Source organism: Triturus cristatus, chromosome 6, assembly GCF_964204655.1.
Source record: "Triturus cristatus chromosome 6, aTriCri1.1, whole genome shotgun sequence".
Taxonomy (NCBI): Eukaryota; Metazoa; Chordata; class Amphibia; order Caudata; family Salamandridae; genus Triturus; species Triturus cristatus.
In genome coordinates, this window is record NC_140589.1 from 1,693,187,420 (window position 1) to 1,693,211,027 (window position 23,608).

Consider the following 23,608-nt stretch of genomic DNA (forward strand, 5'->3'; position numbering starts at 1 on the left):
GAGCCAGCATCACCTCACCCAGAGCCAGCATCACCTCACCCAGAGCCAGCATCACCTCACCCAGAGCCAGCATCACCTCACCCAGAGCCAGCATCGCCACTCATGTTTGAGTCACCGGCCACATCACCGCCTGCAGGTGTGAGAATGAGGAGGCGTCCTGCAGCCAGGCTGCGAGCCTCAGACACCTCGTCTGACGACAGCAGGGGCCCTGAACAAATCACCATGCCCCAGGATGGGAGCCATGCCACTGTACCCTACACCTCACAGGCAGCACAGACGGGAGCAAGAGGGCGCCACAGGTCGCGTGTCCAGAGTCCACCAGCAACCATTGACAGCCATGGTGTCTTCTCGGGGCTCGAGGGCCAAATGTTAAAACAACAGCGCCTGCAAACAAAGGCAGTCATGTCAGTCCAGAGGCACATGCGGTTCATGAAATCTACATTAGTAAACATGGACAATAACATCAGCGCTATGGCAGCGGGCATTCGGGACATGTCCCAGTCAATCCAGCAGTTGTGCAGCAAATTAGATGCTGACATAGATGCACGGCGCCGGGAACGGCAGAGGAGGGACACTACCACCAGGGCACTCAACCGTCTGGCAACTGCCACTTCTCTACTCTGCCGGCGCTCTGTGTCGATGCAGGAGGGCCTGACACACTGCTTCAGCGACGTGTCTCGGGGGATGGTGCAGGTGACAAGTGCACTAGAGGTGCTATTAACTAGTCAGGCGGCGACAACTGCTGCAGGGGATGCTGCGGAGAGCATCGACACCAGCAGCAGGAGCAGCATCACACCCCCTGTTCCAGAAGGACGCAGGAGCAGCAGGCGGCTTGGGGTTGGCTCTAGTGAGGATGCTCAAGCCGTGCCATCCAACACTGCAGCGCGTATGCGCAAACATTGATGCAGCCCTGCGTGGCCACTTCCCAATGGGTGACGTAACCCTGGACTTACTCCTTGTATGTATGCTATGTTGCCAGATTGGCTTGATCTTGTGTTCATGGCGTAGTGCCGCATTAAAACTACGTCATAACATACCACAACTGGCTGTGTCCCCTTACTTACTCAGAAATAGTTGCATGTGATCTCTGCCCGTCTCTCTCTCCCATCTATTGCAGTTGGCACTCTAGCTGCATTGCCCTCTGGCTGGCCTGACTCATCCTCGTTGTCCTCAAAATGTGTTAGTTCCACATCTGTACCTTTCTTCGTGGCAAGGTTGTGCAGCATTGCACAAGTAGCAATGATCTTGCAACAGTTGATGGGTGTGTACTGGCGTGCGCCTCCGCTCTTGTGGAGGCAGCGGAACCTGCTTTTCAGTAGTCCAAACGTGCGCTCCACCACGTTGCGTGTAGATTTGTGTGCCACGTTATATCGTCTCTCACTCTGGGTTGATGGGTGTAGGTAGGGAGTGAGGATGAATGACCGGCAGGCATATGCACTATCGCCTAGGTGAGTAAAAGGGAAACATCAGTCACATGCCTCTATACACTATGATTTGCAGGTTTCAAGGGGCGTCACTGTTACTTACCTAGCAGGTATCCCTCTCCAAATTCTCCGGCACTCAGTCGTGTGTAGATCCCACTGTTCTGGAAGATGTAAGAGTCGTGGGTGCTCCCAGGAAACTTCGCTACAATATCAGTGATGATGTTCCCTGCATCACAGATCACCTGCACATTGATGGAGTGGGTGGACTTTCTGTTCCTGTAGATGTGCTCTGTGTCAGCTGGTGGGCAGATTGGGATGTGTGTGCCATCAATACAGCCAATGACATGGGGGAACTGTGCCATGTGATAAAAGTCAGTTTTAGTTTTCTGCAGTTCAGCCTGTGTGTTTGGGAAGCTGATGTAGTGGTGCATTCTCTGCATCATGGCATCCAGGAACTTCCTGAAGAAACGGGACAGGCAACTCTGGGATACACCACCCACCGCAGCTATCACCACCTGATAACTGCCGGATGCCAGTAGATGTAGGCTGCAGAGCACCTGCACATGTGGTGGTATGGCATGCGCCCTTCTAGTTGGCTGGTCCAGGAGTGGGTGCAGGTCCCTTATCAGGTCCATGATGGTTTGGGGGTGTAGCCTGTACCTTTCATGTATCTCTGCATCAGTCAGTTGGAAGAGTGTGATGCGCTGTCTGTAGATTTGTCCTCCCGTCTCCATGTCCTCAGACCTGCTGCCTGTAGACGTAGGCGCCTTGCAATGACATACAGAGCGGCCATGTTGTCCACGCTGTTGCATTTTGGGATTGCTTATATGCACTGTTGATGGTTACCCCCTGCTTTCAATCCGTGTTAATTACCGACTCTTAATTACCGATTTTCATAGATTTCTTAATTACCGATAGTTCCTACATGTCATTTTCAGTTTTACCACTTCATATTTACCACTTCATATTTACCGAATCGGTAAATATGTATTCGGTAAATATGAATCGGTATTTTTGGATTCGGTAATTATGATTCGGTATTTACCGCTTCATATTTACCGAAAAGTTGTTTTTGGACTCCTACATCTCACTTGTCTAAATACCGGTCGGTAACGGCATATTTACCGAAAATCGGCCGTTACCGACCGGTATTTGGCGACCTACATGAGGCCCCAAATGTGGACAGCAGCCTAAAAGAAGGGAACTTCAGTGCCAGGTCTGGTGTACTTGACCTGAATGACCACTCCTTTCTTTTTAGGTCTCGCCTGACCCAGCACATGCGCTGGTCTGGCGAGACTTATTGAGAGGGCTCCAAAAAGTGCTACCAGGCCAGCCTAGAGCTACAGTGCATGTGCGCGGTCGCGCACGCCGCGCTTGACCGCGATTACTTTCACTTTCGTGGCCGCACGGCCGCTTTGATGTTTGATCGCGATCACTTTCACTTTCGCTTGCCAAAAGGGCTCTCTTTTGAGACCTTATAAGTATTTAGTTATGCAACTGTTGCATGGCTAAACACTTATAAGGTCCCAAAGGTGACACCTATTGGCTATGCCAATGCTTGTTATATTTTGACATGTGTTTTGTATTTTCCAAATATTTGTAAAAAGAACCAAACATTGCATACTTGCCAGGGCTGGACCTATGGGCTTTGCCAATGCTTGTTTCTGTTGCATTTTTGTGATAACATGAACTGTATTATGTATTTATTGCTAACGCAGGATCACCTAGTCAGATTTGAAGTATGATGTACAAATGGGCATAGTATTGATTAATAGCAAAATACGTTTGTGATATAATATTCACCACACCAACAGTAGTGACTTTGAGCCAGATGTACAACACATTTTTGCAGTTGCGTATGGCCCAATTAGCTGGATCAGGTCGGGTCGTTTGCAAATGCAAAAATGCATTTTCTTATGTACAAACCAGTAATTAAATTCGGTACCAAACTATCAAATCACAGTTTGGGGTTGCAACTCAATACTGATTTGGTATTTGGAAGGGGCGTGTTTAGGGCATCCCTTTCTAATAGAAAACCCCAGTGTGTGTATTAATGTCTTGTGGCCAAATTCCAGTCGCAAAGCATTAGTCTTTTACCACCTGCTTGAAGGAGTCATTCTCTCGGTGATCCCTTCCCCAGTAAATGTTGACAAAAACATTTTTTGAAAGTAGACAATGGTCCTTGAGACCGCTGCCTATGCTTAAAAAATTAAAGTCACAATTTTCATTCTTTTTTTAAACACATCCTGTTTTCCTTTAAAGAAAACAGCTTGAATAAAAAAAAAATGTTTTATTCAAAAGCAATCACAGACATGGTGGTCTGCTGACCTCAGCACGCCACTATCCCTATGATGGCTCCGATTTCTAATGAGTCGCAATGTGCGATCTACCTCATTAACATTCATTAGGTTGATCAAATTGCATAGCTTGGTACGAGATTACCACACTGGTCGCAAAAAAACTGGTCGCAAATTCTTAGTACATTAGGGGCCATATGTAGGTGGGCTAATACCGGTCGGTAACGGCCGAAAATCGGTAAATTTCCCGTTACCGACCGGTATTTAGCCTTTTTGCGATGTAGGAGGCTGGATTTAAGGATTCGGTAATTTACCGATTCATTATTTCAAGGAATCAGTAAATTACCGAATCCTTAAATCCTATGTAGGGAGCACTCAAGTGAGTGCATTTTTGGTTTAAGGATACGTTGTTTACCACCAACTACAGGTTGGTGGTAAATACTGAATACCTTTTAAAAAGCAATTTTGTGCTTTTTTAAAAGTGCCATGTGGCAGACATACATGCCCTAAGGGCCTCCAGGCCCATAGGAATGAATGGGAAGGTATTCCTTATTACCGATTCGGTAAATACCGAATCGGTAATAACAAATATTACCGAATCAGTAAAATTTACAGATTTTCTACCTACATTCTATTTACTGATTCTTAAATACCGAATCAGTAAAATTCGGTATTTAGGAATCGGTAAATAGAAATTACCTACATATGGCCCCCGGTCATTTGTGTCACAATAAAGCACTTGTTTAGCACTAATTAAGAATAACAATAGCAATAATGTGGGCTCCACTGGAAAAATATCACAACTGGATTGAGCAAACCTGTTGTAATCTCCCCACTTGGTATGTTCCTTGCACCCCTCCCCCATGATCGCAAATGGTACAGTCTTAGAACCTTGAGATGAAGTCTACCTTAGAATGTTGATGAGGCTGACTTCGTAGGAGATGTGCAAGTATGACTGACAAGCTGAGGATTCATTATCTGAGTTAACTAATAAAGAAGTTAAGTCCACTTACCAGCGTTGCTCCTTACTACATTTTGGCGACGAGAATCAAACGATGCTGTGACAGGGACGGCGCTGCATTCTCCCCTGTAGAATTTTAGCTTGGAGTCGGTGATTAAAGTGGACCAGGTTTGACAGGAGAGCATCTGTGGAAGCGGAAGAAAAGAAACCATCAAAGCGGTGAGGCGAAATTATTTGGGGCCGGAGCACCGTTGAATTTGGTTGGCTTGGGATGCTGATATGAACTGGTGTCTTACGGAGGGTCCAGAATACAAGTGAGCTGTAGTTAGCTCCTACGGGAGTAAAGGAGATAAATGTTTTAAAAGGCATTTGTCGTGAGCGCCGGCACGAAGGCAGCGGGTATGAGCGTCAAAGAGTCTCCCTGGCTGTATGAGCGTGAAGCGGTGCGGTGTAATTAAAAGGAAAATATTCACAGTACGCCAGGTGGAGGTTGCGGATAAATATACCCCAGTAAGCCACGCAGTATCCGATTGTGGTTAGAGGTGGAACCATTGGCGAGTGAGGCCGGATTGGGGTAGGCAGCGCTACCTGTAGTGGTGCAGTACTTGAGGCGGCGCATGTCTGTTGAAATTACCGGGAAAGAGGACGAAAGCTCACCAGGTGAAGCCGCAGCAACGGTGCAGAAAGTTCCTGTGGGAGAATTCTAAGCGGCGCACGGCTGGATTTCCAATCGTCGCGGGAACAGTAAAGGATTAAATTAAATGCTTTGAGGAACCTCATGTAGCGGCGCTGGTGTGTTTCCCTGCTGTCGGCGGAAGTGACTCCAGGAGAGGAGTTTCCAGTCAGCGCTTCAGGCGACGCCTTCCTCTTCACACCGGCTAATTGAAGGGGAGCACCCAACCAGATGCTGGAGGAGGCGGTGATTCAAGAAAAAAAAAAAAACACAGTCATAGAAAAGGGACTGTTAAAGTTTCAAAATACAGTGACTAGAATACATATTTCTGAGGTATTGAAAGGGGGCATTTTCAATAGTAGTGAAGTCAAAATTTCAGGAGGGGCATAACAGTAAAACATTAGGACCACTGTGGCCCAGACCCCCTTTAGGTCAGTAACCGTCCCTGTATTGCAGGGACGTGTAACTGGCGGCAGATTTGTATTTTGAGTTCTACACCTAGAGTAACATGGCGGGTGCAGGGATGAGTCAACCACCCCCATTTTTGAATGAGTTAGGGGAGCCAGATATTCCTTGGAGGAGATGGGTTGGAATATTCAAGTCATATTTGATTGCCATTGGGGGTGGAAACTTTTCAAACATAAGAAAGCAGCATATTTTATTACACAATCTGGGAATAAAAGGCAGAAAGGTGTATGAGGATGTTACAGGGAGACTGGTAGAGGATGAACCCCTGGAGGAGGATGAAGGAGTGGATGTATATGAGTATATGTTGAGGAAATTGGAGGTGCATTTCAAGGTTAAAATAAATGTGGTCTTAGAGAGGCACAAATTTTTTAAACGTAGTCAAAAGAAGGATGAAAAAGTCTCCTCCTATGTAGCGGTGTTGCGAGGCATGTCAGCCACATGTGAGTTTGGTGCCCTCACTGATTCTCTTATAAGGGACCAATTGGTGAGATGCACGAATGATGTGAAAGTGCAAGAGGAACTACTCACGAGGAATCCAGACCTAGAGGAGGCCATTAATATAGCTAAAGGGCTGGAACATACGGCACAGTGTATGAAAGAAATTAAAATAGGGGTGGCAGGAAAGGAAAAGTCTGAGTCTAAGGAGGGAGCGAACACTGAGGCGGTGTGTATGGTGGATCAAAAACATAGAGAGGTGGCAAATAAGAAAATGGGTAGTTTACAATGCTTCAGATGTGGTAGCTATAACCATTTAGCGAACAATTGGAAGTGTCTGGCCAGGAATATTGTATGTAGGAAATGCAACAAGAAGGGGCATTTTTCAAAAGTATGTAACGTGTTTATGCCTAAAGTACATATGATCGATCTCAATGATGCTGGAGAAGAAACAGATAAGAATTTAATTTTTCAGATTGAGGAGGAGAGCACGGAAAAAAATACAGTGTATCCCACGTGTGAGATTAGGCTGGATGATAAATGTTTTAAAGTCTATGCAGATTCATGTTCCCCCTTCACACTTGTTGATAAGAAAATATTTGATGAGAAATTCGCAAAACATGATATTTAAATAGAAACAGCAGACATTTCTCCTTCAGGGTACAACAAGGTCCCAATATCCCTAGAGGGCATGGTGAGAATGCGGATATCATTCAAGGATAGGCACACGGTGGGGAAGGTATACATTTCCAAAGAGGGGTCGAGCTTGTTAGGCTGGAAACATCAGAAGGAGCTTGGCATTAAGCTTGATCCCAACAACAGTGAACAGGTCTTACTCATGGAACCCCCAGGGGTTGGTGCCACACTCATCAAGAGTTATCCCGAAGTTTTTAATGAGGAGTTAGGGTTGCTAAAAAACTACATGCACAAAATCGTACTGAAAGAAGGGGCAACGCCAGTGGTTCACAGGACGAGATCTGTCCCCTTATTAATGAGAGAACCATTAAGGTTGGAGTTGGAAAAATTGGTGAGACAAGGGGTTATACAGGAAATAGAGAGCTCAGCATGGTTGGCACCAATTGTCATCACGACCAAGGATGGTGGTAAGAGCATTAGGCACTGTGTGGATTTGAGAGCCCTTAATGGAAACATAGTAGTGGACAGACACCCGTTGCCAAGGATACATGTGATGCTGAGCACTTTGCAAGGAGCGAAAGTGTTTAGTGTCTTGGATCTATCATCCTCCTATTATCAAGTAAAGCTACACCCTGAATCACAACCTTTAACGGCGTTTACCACTCCATTTGGCAATTACAAATTTCTAAGAATGCCATTTGGGCTAGCCTCAGCAGCTTCCGCTTTCCAAAGAGCCATGCAACATGTGCTCAAGGATTGCCCAAAATCCATGTGCTTCCAAGATGACATACTTATTTATGGAACAAGCGAAGGGGAGCATAAGGTGAATGCAGAGAGAGTATTAGAAAGGTTGAAAGAGGTAGGATTCACCACGAAGGAAAGTAAGTGCAAGGTTGGTGTCACATCAGTAGAGTACTTGGGACACATAATTTCGGAAGAAGGCATCAAACCCAAATATAGTCTAGTGGAAGCAGTGAGGAGGGCGCCCACGCCTACGGGCAAGGAGGAAGTGCTTTCATTTCTGGGCCTGGCAGAGTATATGGCGAAGTTCATCAGGAATTTTGCAATGATGGCTCAACCCTTAAGAGAAATGCTAAAGAAAAAATGTGAGTTTACTTGGGGCAAAGAACAGGAAGAGGCGATGGAAAAAATAAAAGAAGCCATTGCTACGGCCCCTTACATTGGCAATTTTGATGTTAATAAGGATACCATCATTACCACGGATGCCAGTAGCAAAGGGATAGGGGCAATGTTATCACAAAGAATGGAAGAAGGTGTAAAAGTGGTGGCGTTTGCTTCTAGAACATTGTCAGCAGCAGAGTCCAATTATTCTACTATTGATAAAGAGGCATTGGCGGTGTATTGGGCAATCAAACACTTCAATTTTTATGTGTGGGGTATGCCTTTCGAAGTGTACACAGACCACAAACCTTTAGTGGGGTTGTTTGGGAAAAAGGACTTGGAGAACTTGACGCCAAGGATTGCTAAATGGATCCTGGGCTTTCAAAGCTTTAACTACAAAGTGGGATTTGTCCCAGGTCAACAAAACAAAGTGGCTGATTTTCTATCTAGATCACCTCTTGAAAAGCATTTAGAAATAGAGACCGATGGAAAAAGGGTGATGGAAATCAAGATACCAGCAGTAACGAGAGGAATATGGGACTTGCACTCGGACCATGATTCTAATCTGGGAGAAGTGAAAAGGTATGTGACCAAAGGGTGGCCCAATAAGTGCAGGGATCTTGCAGAAGACATTCAACCTTTTTGGAATGTACGTAATGATTTGTCTATTGATGGGAAATTACTACTTAAGTCAGGGAAAATTGTACCCCCAGAGGGTTTAAGATCAAAAATTATCGAACTAACTCATGAGGGACATATGGGCAGGAGTATGTGTAAGGCACGCTTGAGAGCGGTTTACTGTTTCCCAGGAATGGATCAGCTAATGGAGGACAAAGTGAAAGACTGTTATTCATGCAGTATCAGTGACAAAACAAGAAGTATAAGACATTCCCCACTCATACCGGTGGAAATCCCGATGGTCCCATGGGACAAACTGGGGTTTGACATTACAGGGCCCATTCGGGCCAAAGGACCCCAAGATTGGTACCTCTTGGTCCTTATTGACTATTATTCAAATTGGATATCTTGTAAATTTGTGAACACCATCAATACAAAGACACTTATAGAGTTCATGAGTGAAGTATTCTCGAAAGAAGGAATTCCCTCCACCTTGGTCACAGATAACGGGGTACAGTTTGTATCGGAAGAGATGAGAGAGTTTCTTAAAGACATGTCCATATCACATGTGCGTACCCTCCTTTATTGTCCCAAAGCCAATGGGAAGGTGGAGAGGGCCAATAGGATGTTGAAGGAGTGCATACAACTGGCGAACAAATCAGGGATAGCTATTGAGCCTGCAATTAGAGACATGCTATGGGCATACCACACCACACCAAGTCTCTCAACGGGACATACCCCCTTTGAATTGTTGAGGGGAAGGAAGGCGGGTTCAAAGTTGTCCCCGAATTGGTTGTGTCCGAAGGAGAAGGCAGTGGTCAACATGGGTGAATTCAGGGAAAAAACTGATACCCGGCAGAAAAAGTACCAGGAGTGGTATGACAGGAAGTGGGGTGTTAAGGAGAAATCCCTCAGTCTAGGGCAAAGCGTGTACATCAGGAAACCAGAGATCCTGGGTGGCAGAGGGGGAAAATACTACTCTCCGGGAAGAATTAAGGATGTCAAAAGACATGTGGTAATCCTGGAAGATGGGAAAAAATGGAGTATGGACAGGGTGGCGTTGGATGTGAGGGATGGGATCCACAGAGAGGACAACAAGGCTCAGGGACAAGGAGCTGGGTTGGAGAATGCACAAATCAGGAGAGGGTGCCGGCAAAAGAATGCTCCGAGCTGGCACAAGGATTTTAGTATGGGAGGCTCATGTTGAATTAAAGGTCCCTACTCAGGGGCTTCAGCTGTGCAAGGGACACTGAGGGAGACCTTATTGTTTTCTTCTTCTCCTCCACATGTTGGGGTCCTCACCCCGTTTGTCTTTTAGGGGAGGAAGATGTGTTGTAATCTCCCCACTTGGTATGTTCCTTGCACCCCTCCCCCATGATCGCAAATGGTACAGTCTTAGAACCTTGAGATGAAGTCTACCGTAGAATGTTGATGAGGCTGACTTCGTAGGAGATGTGCAAGTACGACTGACAAGCTGAGGATACATTATCTGAGTTAACTAATAAAGAAGTTAAATCCACTTACCAGCGTTGCTCCTTACTACAAAACCCTTTAACAATGCAGTAAAAGGGCAGTATTGCCCTGATGTACTTTTTATTTATTGAACACATAGTAACCCAGTCATGTCTGTTCTACAGCCAAATAAAGGACAACATGATTTTGCTTTCATAGATTTTTAAACAAATGTGGTGAAATACGCACAGGGGGGTTTAAAATGTCCTCCTCATGCTGCCCTGCCTAGAAGCTGTAACGGGGAACTCTCGTCCTTGACTGACCTCTGTTTAGGAATTATTGATTTCTACCATTGAACATACAGGATGAAGGCGCGCTTCTAGCACTACAGCATATATCCTGTGCTGGTACCTCATTCGTGTTTGCTAAAATTCTCTCTCTCTCTCTCTCTGTCTCTCTCTCTCTCGCTCTTTCTCTCTCTGTCTCTCACACACAACCTGCAGTGGCAGATTACAGAACTGCTTCAGGAAACAAGTACTTCTCCTGCCTCTCAGTTCACAACACTCTATTATCTATCATCTCCTGCCTGTGGTCAGTGCCTAACACAACAAGTGTCAGAGATTCATGTAACAGCAGGGAAGGGGCGCAGGCGGCCCAGTGCCAATGAGCAGCTCTCCCCTCATGCAGTTCTGCGATGACAGCCTTGACACCTTGGGCCTCGCGTGTATGTGGTGGAAACCCAAGATGTCACACTAGCAGAGGGTTGGCCTTGTAGAAACAGAGCGAAGTCTTCCCTCTCTGTTTGTTTTTCGCTAAATGCGGACTCAGGCCTCCTTCAGGCCTGATACTGGTGCATGCCTAGTCAGTTAGAATGGGTATTTTGTTCATACTAATATTGTATATCAGTGCAGCAGAAATTCTGACATATTTCCTTCTATTCATATTTCACCAGATCTGCAATACATCATTTAATCATGTTACAATTTATTGTAATGGTAAAACACTTTTTTGTGCAGTATTTGCTTACATAATTAGGTGTTTGTGGAGCACTGACTCGTCGCTTTGTTGCCCCTACTCGGCGCCTTTAAGAGCTGAGATTTGTGATCATTGGTACTGATTGAAAGTCACATGTAGGGCTTCCGTCGCAGGTGCACCGGTGGCAAATGCTCTTCTATGGCCTTGTAGGTGTGAATTACAGTTACTGCAAGTACCAGGTCTCATGTCGGAGGTGATGGGTAACCCCGATAGAAGGCTCCGACGCCTTAATGCAACATTTGAAAAACTGACGCATGCTTTGTGTCCTATGAATCTAAACTTTGCATGATTCTGTGCGATCAGAGTGTTGATTACAGACATTGCCATTACCTAAGATGAATTCAAACAAAGCATGAAAAGTAGATAGTTCGATCACAGTATACTACGACCACCCATTGCACAACCTTTGCCCCCTTTACCCCCTCGATTACGTTTCTGTTCCCAGATCAACACATTTCATACACTCTGGTAGCACAAGGGTGTTAGTCATAAAGCCATACTGCTTGCTTAAAGGGAAAATGTGCAATATTCTTTAGACTATTCTATGCTCTCTTTGCTCATATAATGTGCACATATCAATAATCATCAGTGTATTTCATATTTGCATTGCTCTTTGTGCAATTTCATGGTCAGGCTTTGTGAATCATCAGCAGCGTGTAGTTCTGCACACAAATGATCGAGGGCAAATTTGTGTTGGGCGCCTTTCTCTTTTATAAATTCACTGTCAAAGGAAAGATATTTCAAGCCTAAGATAGGACAGACGCAATAGCCCTTAGGGATCGATTTACAGACACCCTGTGTAATTTGTGCATTGCATAAGAAGCACATAGATAAAGTTGTGAATCACGCACAAACAATGTAGTCAATCAATTAATCAATCAGGATTTATATCGGGCGCTAGTCACCGAATAACGTATCTATGCGCTTGCAGGCCCCGGTGGCTTATTCGAACATCCAGGTCTTGAGGGCCATTCGGAATTCGAGAAGTGAGGTGATGGTCCGATGGTGCATGGGGAGGCTGTTCCAGGTCTTTGCTGCAATGTGGGAGAAGGAGCATCCTCCACTTCTACTTCGGGAGATGCAGGGAGTATGGGCAACTGAAAGGGAGGCAGAGCGTAGTCTTCTCGATAGTTGGTGGAAGTTCAGGCGGTAGTTAATGTAGGCAGATCCTTGGTTGTGTAGAGCCTTGTATGCACGGGTCCACAGCTTGAATTTGCAATGGGGAGCCTCTAGAGCAGAGGTCTTCAAACTTTTGGATGCCGAGACCCCCCTGTCAACATTTTGAGGCGTAAGGACCCCCTCTTGACAAAAATGTCTAAACCTGTTGACTAAATTGCGTGGGATGAAAATGTAAATAAGGTTATGTGATGCCGCGTATTTTGGGATAGCATTGCTTCATTATTTTGATATTTGTTACACACAGTAACGCTGAGGAAAGATTTCACCCAATCAGTACCCATTTATAACCAAAATACAGCAATTATCATCAGAAAGATTTCAAGTCAACCTTTGTGAAGGGCCTTCCACTCTGCAGCAATACGTGCTGCCACATTAGAAGCTCACCTGGCCCTGACCGGAAGAAGCAGGGGTCCCTTAAAACCCTGGCGGTTTTGTGTAGAGTTAAGCCTTTTACCCATGCAGCTTTCCTCTCACCCCCTCCCTTCCATCCCTCTCTCCTCTCCTAACCCCGGATCCCTCTCTCACTTTGCAGGTCATTTTCTTTCACCCCTTTTTACAACTTCTGAACTCTCCCCATTCAACCTCTCACTTCACCTTTAATCACCTCTTGCCATTCTGTCCTTTCACTGCCCTCATCTCTAACAGTCTCTCACATGTATCACATGGCCTCTCTGGCCCTGTCACCTCCCGTGCCCCTCAGCACTTCTCATTCACCTCGTCTCTTCATTCAAATTTTTGTCTATTTGTATCTTACACCTCTCCAGTCCCCCCATTCCTCTTTCACATCTCCCCTTTGTTCTAACAGAAGCCCTCACCTTTGGATCACACTCACTTCTTGCGTGTCCACACTTCTCTTCGGCAATTCACATTTCTCCTCATCCCTGACCTCTTCAATCAAATTCTCTCACTCCCTTGCTGTCCTCTCTCATTTTGGGTGCGGATGCAAGTTCAGAATGGGATGAATGAATGTATGATTACTGATGGGCTTGTTTGAGTGAGTTGCATATTGAGTAGTGAGGGGGACAGGTGAGTGAAGTGTCACATAAGTGCAGGATGAGTAGTGTACTCGTGTGACTGCAGGTTGAGGTATAGTGTGAGCAGGACAAGTGCATTTTGAGAGCAGAGTGATCACTGTGAGTGCAAGGTGAGCGGGTGAATGGTGCAAGTGCATGGTGATCAGTGTGAGTGCATTGTGATCGCTGTGAGTGCAGGGTGAGCGGGTGAATGGTGCAAGTGCATGGTGATCAGTGTGAGTGCATTATGATCACTGAGTGCAAGGTGAGCGGGTGAATGGTGCAAGTGCATGGTGATCAGTGTGAGTGCATTGTGATCACTGTGAGTGCAAGGTGAGCGGGTGAATGGTGCAAGTGCATGGTGATCAGTGTGAGTGCATTGTGATCACTGTGAGTGCAAGGTGAGCGGGTGAATGGTGCAAGTGCATGGTGATCAGTGTGAGTGCATTGTGATCACTGTGAGTGCAAGGTGAGCGGGTGAATGGTGCAAGTGCATGGTGATCAGTGTGAGTGCATTGTGATCGCTGTGAGTGCAAGGTGAGCGTGACAATGAAGGGCGAGAATGAGGAATGAGTTGTCTGAATGCAGGGTGCATTCCCAGACCCATGAAGTAACTCAGCATGTTATTGACGGGGGCGTAGACTTTAATATCTAAGTTAAACTATTGCGGCATTAATCGGGGATCGAGGGTGAAGGAAATAAATAATGTGCTGATCCTGCAACAAACTTCCAGTCCTATGGTTAGGGTTGCCAGCAGATTATTTTGGTGGCCCAGTCGGTACAAAAAAAAGCAGTCACCTAAAGCGGTATTTTCAGCGCTTATCTGTGCATACTTCCCAGGGCCGGCTTTAGTGCTGGTGGTGCCCTGTGCGACAATGTTTGTTGGTGCCCCCCACAATGACCACCCCCACCACGGATTCTCTCACTAGCACCCTTTAACAGTGACCAAGTCTCCATAACCCCACACTCTCAGATGCATTGAATTAGTTATATAGTGCCACTCATACCAGTGTAGGGTGTCCGAGCACTTTGCATCACACACACATTACACAGAGACAATCAATCATAAGTGTGTAAATCAGTGTATAGGAAATGTTACATAAGCCAAAGGACTAAAAGTATAGGAGTCACATGTCATCCATACTGGTAGGCAGTATAGTTCAAGAGTGCTTGGTGTGGAGAAGCACAAACGCAGAGTCGAAAAAGAAACAGCATAGTTGGGAGTTTCCTTTAATAATAAGAATTGATTTCTAGCCAAATTAACCCTTTTTGCAACATTAATCAATGGTCTAATAATGTATTCTTTGTAGTGTGCATGCTGTTCTAGGATGAAAGTTAATAGCTCACTATTCTCTATTAGGACTTTAAGTTATAAATTGCAAGTAACAAAAGGATGTCTCTTTTGAAAGCAGTAACCTGCTGATCTCTTCACATCATACGCACTCTGTAATCTACTTGGTACACGTTCTTTGCAGCAGGCATATTAACCCTCTGCACTAACATCACCTAAGTCAAAACCTCAACTATACAACATTCTGATCTCTCTCCAGGAAGATAATTAATCACACAAGTTATCTTGACATTTATGTGAGGCCTGGTAATTGCTGGGGAAAGAAACGCTGCAGCAGGTGCTTCAAAAGCACAATAAACTTTCACTCACGACGCCCCCAGGAAGCCAACTTTGTATTCCTTTCCATGAAATGCATTCTCACACTATGGCAGTGAATGTAAAATCCAAATGTAAGGAATAGGCACAGTGGGGACCCAGGGGGTACTGGAACCAGCAAAAAAACCTAAGCCTCTGTAAGCAGTTTATAAAGGCATGTTAAATGGTCTTTAAAGACCTGTGAAAAAACACGGGGGTGCCAGAGATAGGAATCCAGACACTGCCCACCTGAGCCCCCAGCAGCTCAAGTTTCACTGCAGCAGCCCGGGCTGAGACACAGTACGAGGGAAGTGTGGGGGGGGGGGGGGTGCTGAAGCCCTTGGGCCTGAGCAGAAGGGTGACTGGGAAGGCGCGACCCCCTTTGCATCACTCCACGGCCCCCCTGGGGGTCGCGCCCCACAGTTTGAAGACCCCTGCTCTAGAGTTTCCTGAGGTGGGGTGTGATGTGGGCTTGTCTGGGAAGACCGAGGATGGGATCCGGCTGGGGCGTTCTGTATGGTCTGAAGTTTCTGTAAAAGGTGTGTGGCAATTCCTACTTTGAGGGCATTGCCGTAGTCCAGTTGGCTGGAGATGAGGGCATGTGTCACGGTGCGTCTCGAGTGCAGGGGTAGCCACTTGAAAATCATACACAGCATTCGTAGAGTGAGGAAGCAGGTGGAGGAGAAGGTGTTGATCTGTGATTTCATGTTGAGCTTGTTGTCAATGATGATTCCAAGGTTTCTGGTGTGGGTGGAGGGAGTGGGTGCGGGTCCTAGGTCTGATGACCTCCAGGAGTTGTTCCATATGTTGCTGCTGTTGCCAAAGATCAGTACTTCTGTCTTGTCTGTGTTCAGCTTCAAGCAGTTTCTCTTCATCCAGTCGGTGACGTTTTTCGTGCATCTGTGGAAGTTGGTTCTGGTGGTGGTAGGGTTGTTGTTGAGTGAGAGGATGAGATTGGTGTCGTCTGCATAGGAAATTATGTTGACACCTTGGGATCTAATGATGTTGGCTAGCGCGGTCATATATGCGTTGAAGAGCGTGGGGCTGAGGGATGAGCCCTGCGGGACACCGCAGGTGATCTCCTTGGGTTCAAAGGTGAAAGGTGGGAGGTGGATCCTCTGGGTTCTTCTGATGAGGAAGGAAGTGATCCATCTGAGCGAATCCCCTGGGATGCCGATGTGGTGGAGTCTTTTGATCATTGTGTGGTGGGATAGGGTGTCAAAGGCTGTCGAGAGTTCGAGGAGGATCAAAGCTGCTGTTTCTCCTCAGTCGAGGAGGGTTTGGATGTTCTTGGTGGCTGCGATCAGGGCAGTTTCAGTGCTGTGATTGCTGCAGAAGTTGGATTGGGAGGCGTTGAGTAGCCGGTTTTGCTCCAGGTGTGTTAGGAGTTGATTGTTGATGATCTTTTCCAGTACGTTTGCTGGGAATGGAAGCAGGGAGATTGGCTAGTAGTTTTGGGGTTTGCTGGAGTCGGCGGTGGGCTTTTTGAGTAGTGGTCTGACCTCAGCGTGCTTCCAGGCGTCGTGAAATGTTGTGGTGGTAATAGAGGTGTTGAATAGGGTGGTGAGTTCCTGGCTGATCCTTTGGCTTCCGAGGTTGAAGATGTGATGCAGGCATGGGTCTGTGGGAGTGGATTGGATTTCATGGTGGAGGGGGTGTCCTGGGTAGAGAGGATGTTGAAGGTCGTCAGTGCGCGATTCGTGTTGGTTACGGTGGTGGTGTATCTGTCAAAGAAGTCCATAGGTCTCAGTTGGGGTTCAAAATTTCTGTATATGGTTGTGATCTTGTCATGGAATAAGTGGTTGAAGTCATTGTACAGCTCCTGTGAGGGTATGATGTTGTTTCCGCTGGCAGCCAGGATGGAGAATTCCTTAACGATGTTGAAAAGTTCTTTGGTGTTGTTGGCACTGGTTTCGATGCATGAAGCAATGGCTGTCTTTTTTGCTGCACTCAGCAGGCAATGGTAGAGGTTGAGGGAGGTCTTGAAGGCTGCCCTGTCAGAGGTGTCCTTGCTGGTACGCTATCTCCCCTCCAACTGTTTGCTGTCTTGTTTTGCTGGTCTGAGTTCTTGGGTGGACCAGCTGGCCTTTTTAGAGGATTTGTTCTGGATGTTGCTCTTGATGGGGATGATGCTGTCTGCGCAATTGGTGACCCAAGCATTGACATTTTTCACTCCCTATTCGAGGTTGGTGACGGTAGCAGCTTTAGAGGGGTTGAGGATATTTGCCCAGCTGGTCTCTGAGATATTATTCAACCTCCGTGGGGGGCGTTAGTCATCCTGGGGTTGGCGGTGCATGGGCTGGAAATGCCGAAGTGGGCAATGGAGTGATTAGTCCATGTGAGTTCTGTGACATTGCTGTATTTGATGTGGTTGCTGGAGGTGAAAATGGGGTCCAGCGTAAGTCCTGGTGTGTGTGTAGGGTTGTGGACGATCTGGATCAATCATACTGTCGAGGAGGTGTGCAGTGTTTTTGCCATTAAGGGCATCTATGTAGAAATTAAGGTCAGTGAGGAAGATGTAGTCCTTGGAGTCTAAGTCTAAGGGTGCAATGAAGTCTGCAATGGTGTTGCAGATGCTGGAGCATGGGCCTGGGGGTTGTTATGCGAGGGTGCCTCTGATGGTTGCCTTGTCATCCGTGTGGAGCTTGAAGTTGAGATGTTCCATGGGGTGATGGTGTTGTCGGTGTTAGTGGTACACTGTATGGTCTCTTTGTGGATGATGACTGTTCCTCCTCCCAGCTTGTTGGTGCAGTCCTGGTAAGTGGTTTTATATCCGTCGGGGATTGCTGTGGCAATGTCTGGGGTGGATGTGGGGTTGAACCAGGTCTCATTGAGAAAGACTGTGTTCCGGGTAGGACTGGTCGGTGGGCTGGTGTGTGTGCAGTGGCAGGTGAAGTGGCAGTGGGTGCAGATGAAAGGTCCTACCGTAGAGCGTGGGTCGGCACGGTGGCAGTGTCTGTTGGGCATCAGGGGTCGAGGGTGGAGAGCTCAGCGATGGTGTATCTTCGGTTGGGGGAATTACAGGGGTCATGGCTCTGGGTGTGGTCCAAGCATGGATGGGCACAGTAGGGCTTGACTTTGGCACGCCAGCGGCGCACCAATTGCACGCATCTGCTGCGCAGTCACACTGCGGCCTGCATTAATTAGGTCCTGGGGTGAGCGTAGCTTCTGTTGGCGGGAAGAACAGTTAGTGTGAAAACCCAGTCGGGAAAACTCCAACAGGAAAACTCAGGCAGCTGTGATGTCATTGGATCAGTCTGGAACAAGCAGGAACTGGAGGCCAAAGCCAAGTGGCAAGCTAGGTGTCCAGGTGCCTACTGGTGTGGTTGTGCTGCGGCCTGCATTAAGTAGGTCCTGGAGTGGGTGGGTCTTCTGTTGGCTGGAAGAATGGTGAGGGGGAAAACCCCAGCGGGAAAACCCAGGCAGCTGCGGTGTCACTGGATTAGTCTGGAACAAGCAGGAACTGGAGGCCACAGCCAAGTGGCAAACTAGGTGTCCAGTTGCCTACAATGTCTTCAGACATTGTCTAATGTTAGTATAGCAGACTCGCACATGATTGACGATTTGTATAAGGAAAATGTTTGGTTTATCTCTATTCTTTAATGATTAGATGAACTGATCTGTCACAAGTAAGTAGAAACGAGTATTGGCAGAGCAAGCAAGTCTAACCTATGCAACAAATATTGGCTTTATCAATGTCTTTTAGCCATGTTGTACAGCAAAACAGTTGCTGTGCAGCACGACTGAAAGTTAAGCAAACAGTGTTATGAGGTATCCAACACTGTTTTTTTTCTAGCAGGAGAGGAGGAGGCAAGCAGCAACATAGGAAGGGAGTCAACAATGCAGGAGGTGGGTTAGATGGACAGGGCAAGCCACAACACAGGTGGGATGGGAAAGATGAGGCAAGCAACAATAATGTGGGAGGTAGGTGGAAGGTATGTGCAAGCAACAACAACATGGGGTGCAGGAGGAATGGGGCAAGCAACAACAATGCGGGAGGGGAGCGGAAAGGATGGGGCACGCAACAATAATGCAGGAGGTTGGAGGGACAGGGAAACAACAAAAATGCAGATGGGGCAGTAGGGACAGGCATGCAACAACAATGCAGGAGCGAGGCAGGTGATGCTGTTCAAGCAGCTACAAAGTTGGAGGAGACGGAAGGGACAGAGCAAGCAAGAAACAACACAAGATGAGGCAGGATGGACAGGCATACAAGCAAAAATGCATGGGAGTGCAATCGGATGTATGAGATAGAGTGTAAGAAATTTGGTTACTGGTTGAGGGGGTGACACCCTACTCAAGCAGAAGTACAATCCCTTTCGGGGTGAAACACAAGCATACCCCTAATAACCTTTGCTTAACCCTCTGGTAGTTTGGCACAAAAACAGTCAGGCTTAATTTAGAGGCAATATGTAAAGTATTTATGCAGCACTTCAAATAGTAATAAAGCAAAAACACAACACAAGAAAAATCCCACACCAATTTAGAAAAATAGAATAAAATGTAATAAATTATTTGAAATTAAAATGACAAAAATCAGGAGACCCGGAGATATTTCATTTAAAAGATTTAAGTGCCAACTGTGGTTATCAGGTCATGCCTGACAAAAAGTTACAAGTTCAGGCCGACCACGATGGAGAGCCGACCGGATAGAGAGACCCACTTAGGCCCACTGAACAAAGTACTTTAAATTCTGGTTTGCGGAATGTTGCAAGATCCCAAGTTGAGGTAGCCTCACGCAGCGGCAGTTTAGAGGAGCTGCAGGGCTGCTATGCACAGTCCTGCATAAATATCAAGGAAGCTGTTGACCAGGAGCTTGTGATGTGAAGTCCTGTGTTGTAGATGCTTCGCGAATCGGCTGTTCCAAAAAAGCTGCAGGGCTGTGATGGGGAGTCATGCAGCATCATCATCAAAGATGCCTTGATGAAGGGCTTGTGATGCAAAGGTCTGCATCAAGGATGCATTGCACAGCAGCAGTTCTGACAAGATAACAGGCTGTGATGCAAGGTTTGCCGTCTGGGATGCATCGCACTACGGCAGTTCCGAGCGGAGATGCGTTGTGCCGCATTGGTTCTGCTACATGGGACCACAGCAGGGGCATAATACATGCCCCCGCATCCCCCGCAGTGCAGGGGGGCCCCCAAGCTCCAGGGGGTCCCTTAGCTCTGCACTTCGGCCGGGGAGCTCCTGATAAAGTCCGGAGGGGTCCCCTCCACATACCTTGCAGGGGGGCCCCCTCAATTATCGTTATGCCACTGGACCACATCTGGATTGACAGAGCACCATCAGCCCCACTTCCAAGGGTCCAGGACTGAGGTACCACCACTTGGTGGTAGGACTCACAGCAGACAGAGTTTAGGTGCTGGATTCCAGGTGGTTGGAGCCGTTTCTGTACCTGAGGCTCAGATCAGGAGACCAGCCTAGCCTGAGGCTCAGATCAGGAGACCAGACTAGCCTTTGGAGTCACTCTGGTGGTCCTGGGCTCAAGATGAAGGTTCAGTCCTTTCACTCAGTCTGCAGGGCAGCAGGGACAGCAGAGTAACAGTCCTTCTTGCAGAGCAGTACAACAGTCCTTCTGAGTCTTCCACAGGTCCAGAGGTGTATTGAAAAGTTGAGTCTAAGCATCCAAGGGCTTATTTACAAGCCCTTTGCGCTGCCAGTTGGTCACTTTTCCTCATGTTAAAAGTGGAGCATCGGAGGTGCTAGGGGCTTGTAAATAGCCCCCCAGTATTTTAACCTGGTGCCCACTGTAGCATTTGCCCAAGCATGTGTACCAGCCAATGACTACGCCACACACAGAGCTTAGTTTACATGTCTTTATTCATCTGCGTGTAACCGTGAACCTAACATTCTAAACCTGCATTCACTTCACTGCGCGCTAACCCTTATGTCACAGTTCTACGGGGTTATTGCTAAGTCACCCAACACTACATCGCCCTCTCTGTTAAATAAAAAATGTATTTTTTTTACAATCTTTAGCTCTTCAAATTAGCCTTTGTGGCTCTCTGATCACACGTCCTGATCATGTCATCGGAAACTGGGGACAGGCGGTAGTAGTGTCCATGATCTGTGATTGTGATGTAGGAACAACAGCAGTCAAGGGGTTTTCAATTTTCCGTTCAGACCCAGTTTTTACGTTGACATCAATGCCTGGCGAGTGATGAGCCACATATCGGACATTAGAGGAATCTCGCGTAAAGGACTTCCCAGGATGTTGAGAAGTTACCATGTGTCCTTTGCTGGTCACAACATGAAAGTGCTCAGCATCAAAGGGAGCATCAGATTTTCGTTTTGCTAGAGTGATGGAGAAGCACTCGATCTCCTCTAGTGAAAGTAACGTCTTTGCATGTCGGCGCTTGTCTGCATAGGACTTCATTTTCCTTTTATGACACAAGTCTTTTGTACGGGTGTCTTCCTCAGTAAGTGATCTACTGTTAGTCCACTGAGGTGACTTGGTCCTCATGGATCTCCTGAACATCAAGGTTGCAGGGCTTTCACCTATGGCCAAGTGAGGGTTCGAACGGTAACCTTGAAGGGTAGAATTCAAAACAGTTTTAAGTCGAGCTTTTCCAATACACCATGTTGAGCAGCTTTCTTGAGAGGCCATTGAGGTGTGCTCTTCTGATGCTTCACATTAAGGTGACTGAGAAAATCTCGAAATTCTCGACTGTTGAAATGTGGGCTGGTGGACTTTTCCCTTTTTTGCAGTATTATCCCCAAACTGTTGGTCTTCCTGCACCTATTTTTCTGACCTTCTTTTTGTTGGCTTTGAAACTCTGGACACTTTACCGCTTCTAAGAGTGCTAAAGTGCATGTGCTCTCTCCCCTAAACATGGTATGATTTGAGCATATTTGATTTACTTGTAAGACCCTTGTAAAGTGATATACCATATACCTGTATATTAAATGCTACTAGTGGACCTGCAGCACTGATTGTGCCATCCAGAGACATAGCCTTTCAAACCTATCTCAGGCCTGCCACTGCTGGGCCTGTGTGCACAGTTTACTGCCACTGCGACTTGGCATTTAAAACTACTTGTAAGCCTTAAACTCCCCTTTTATTACACATGGGAGACCCCTAAGGTAGGCCCTATGGGCAGGGTGCTGTGTAAGTAAAAGGTAGGAATGTACCTTTATGTTTTTCCAAGTCCTGGTGGTGACTAACAGCCTATTTAATTTTTCACTACTGTGAGGCCTACTCCTCTCATAGGCTAGCATTAGGAGTGCCTATATATATATTAAAGTGGTAATTCTCATCAGAAAAATAGTTGTGTTGCCATGTTTGGTATGTTGAGAATGGTAGTGATAGATCCTTCTTACTGGCGAAGTTGAATTTCACATTACTATTTTAGAAATGTAACTTTTAGAATTGGGCATTTCTCTGTGCTCATAACTCTTTTTGCTTTGCAGCCTGTCTCCAATACACATCTGGGATGGGTGACAGCTACACTTTGTGCAATATCTCCAGACAGCCACAACACAGGAAGGGCTGGGTGTGACAGGGGATACATTTGCATTCATATGCATACTGAGAGTCTTCTTGGGCAGGGAGAGGGAGAGGTGGTTCACACTTTCATTAGAATAGGTTATATCCTGCCCTCACACAAAGGGCTGATTTACCCCCTACTGATCGTCTGGAGTCAGGGCTGGGCTGAAAGGGATTGTTGTGTACTTCTTAGGGGCCTTTTGAAGTCATCCCCTACATCAAAGGCATTTTTGAGTATAAATACTGGGGTCTGACCCCATCTAATCAAACCGTGCATGGGAATTGTAACCAGATGCTGCTGCCTCTACATCTGCACATTGCAAGGACGACTGCTGTGCTGCCAGGAGAAACCGCCATTCCTGTTACCTGCTTTGCTGTGTTGGCCTGCTGGATGCTGGGCTGCAGAAGGGACTGCCACCTTGCAATTGTCTGGATGAGCTGGGCTTCTGCGTGCTACCTGCTTTCATGCCCCCAAGGGTGCTCCAAGGGCTTGGTGGCTTGCCCCTTGTTCTTTGGGGATCTCAGGGCCATTAAAGATTTCCCTTTTTACTCCTTCCTTGGGACTCGGCAACTGAGGAATCCGGCACAGGTCTTTGTCAAAATCAGTGCTTGGCTGATTCCCCATTTTGCAGAGGACTGTGTGCTGACTGCACCGCTAGGTCGTGAAGTGCTTCACCAAGGACGGGCACTATCCTGGTCTGATAGACGCTTCTTGCAGCAAAAGGGCAAATGTCTTCCGATGGCTAGGCAGTGAACTATTGCCGAACTTGCACTGCAGAGGCTGTATGCGCTGAGCGAACGGGCCGCATTCCAGCTAGACTTGTTGCCTGGGCCAAAAGGGAGACTCCCGCCGACATTTATGCAGTGCTGTGGAAAGCCCTTTGAGTGCAGCGCAATTAGTGTCAGCCGCACCCGTGGATGAAGCCAACCCTTTCACTATAGTTTAAAGCATTCATGAGAGGCTGTATGATGCGTCAAATGACGTCTTGAAAAAGCTCTGCAGTGGATGACACACGGGAACTTCGTCTTTTATATCGGACCAGACCGAGATGTGTAGAAAAGTTTGTAATGTACCTGCAATTCTCCTCAAGTTCCAACTGATGTTTTCTTTATTCAAATCAAGGCGAGAGAAGACCATCGCACCATTCAATTGTTTTATCATGT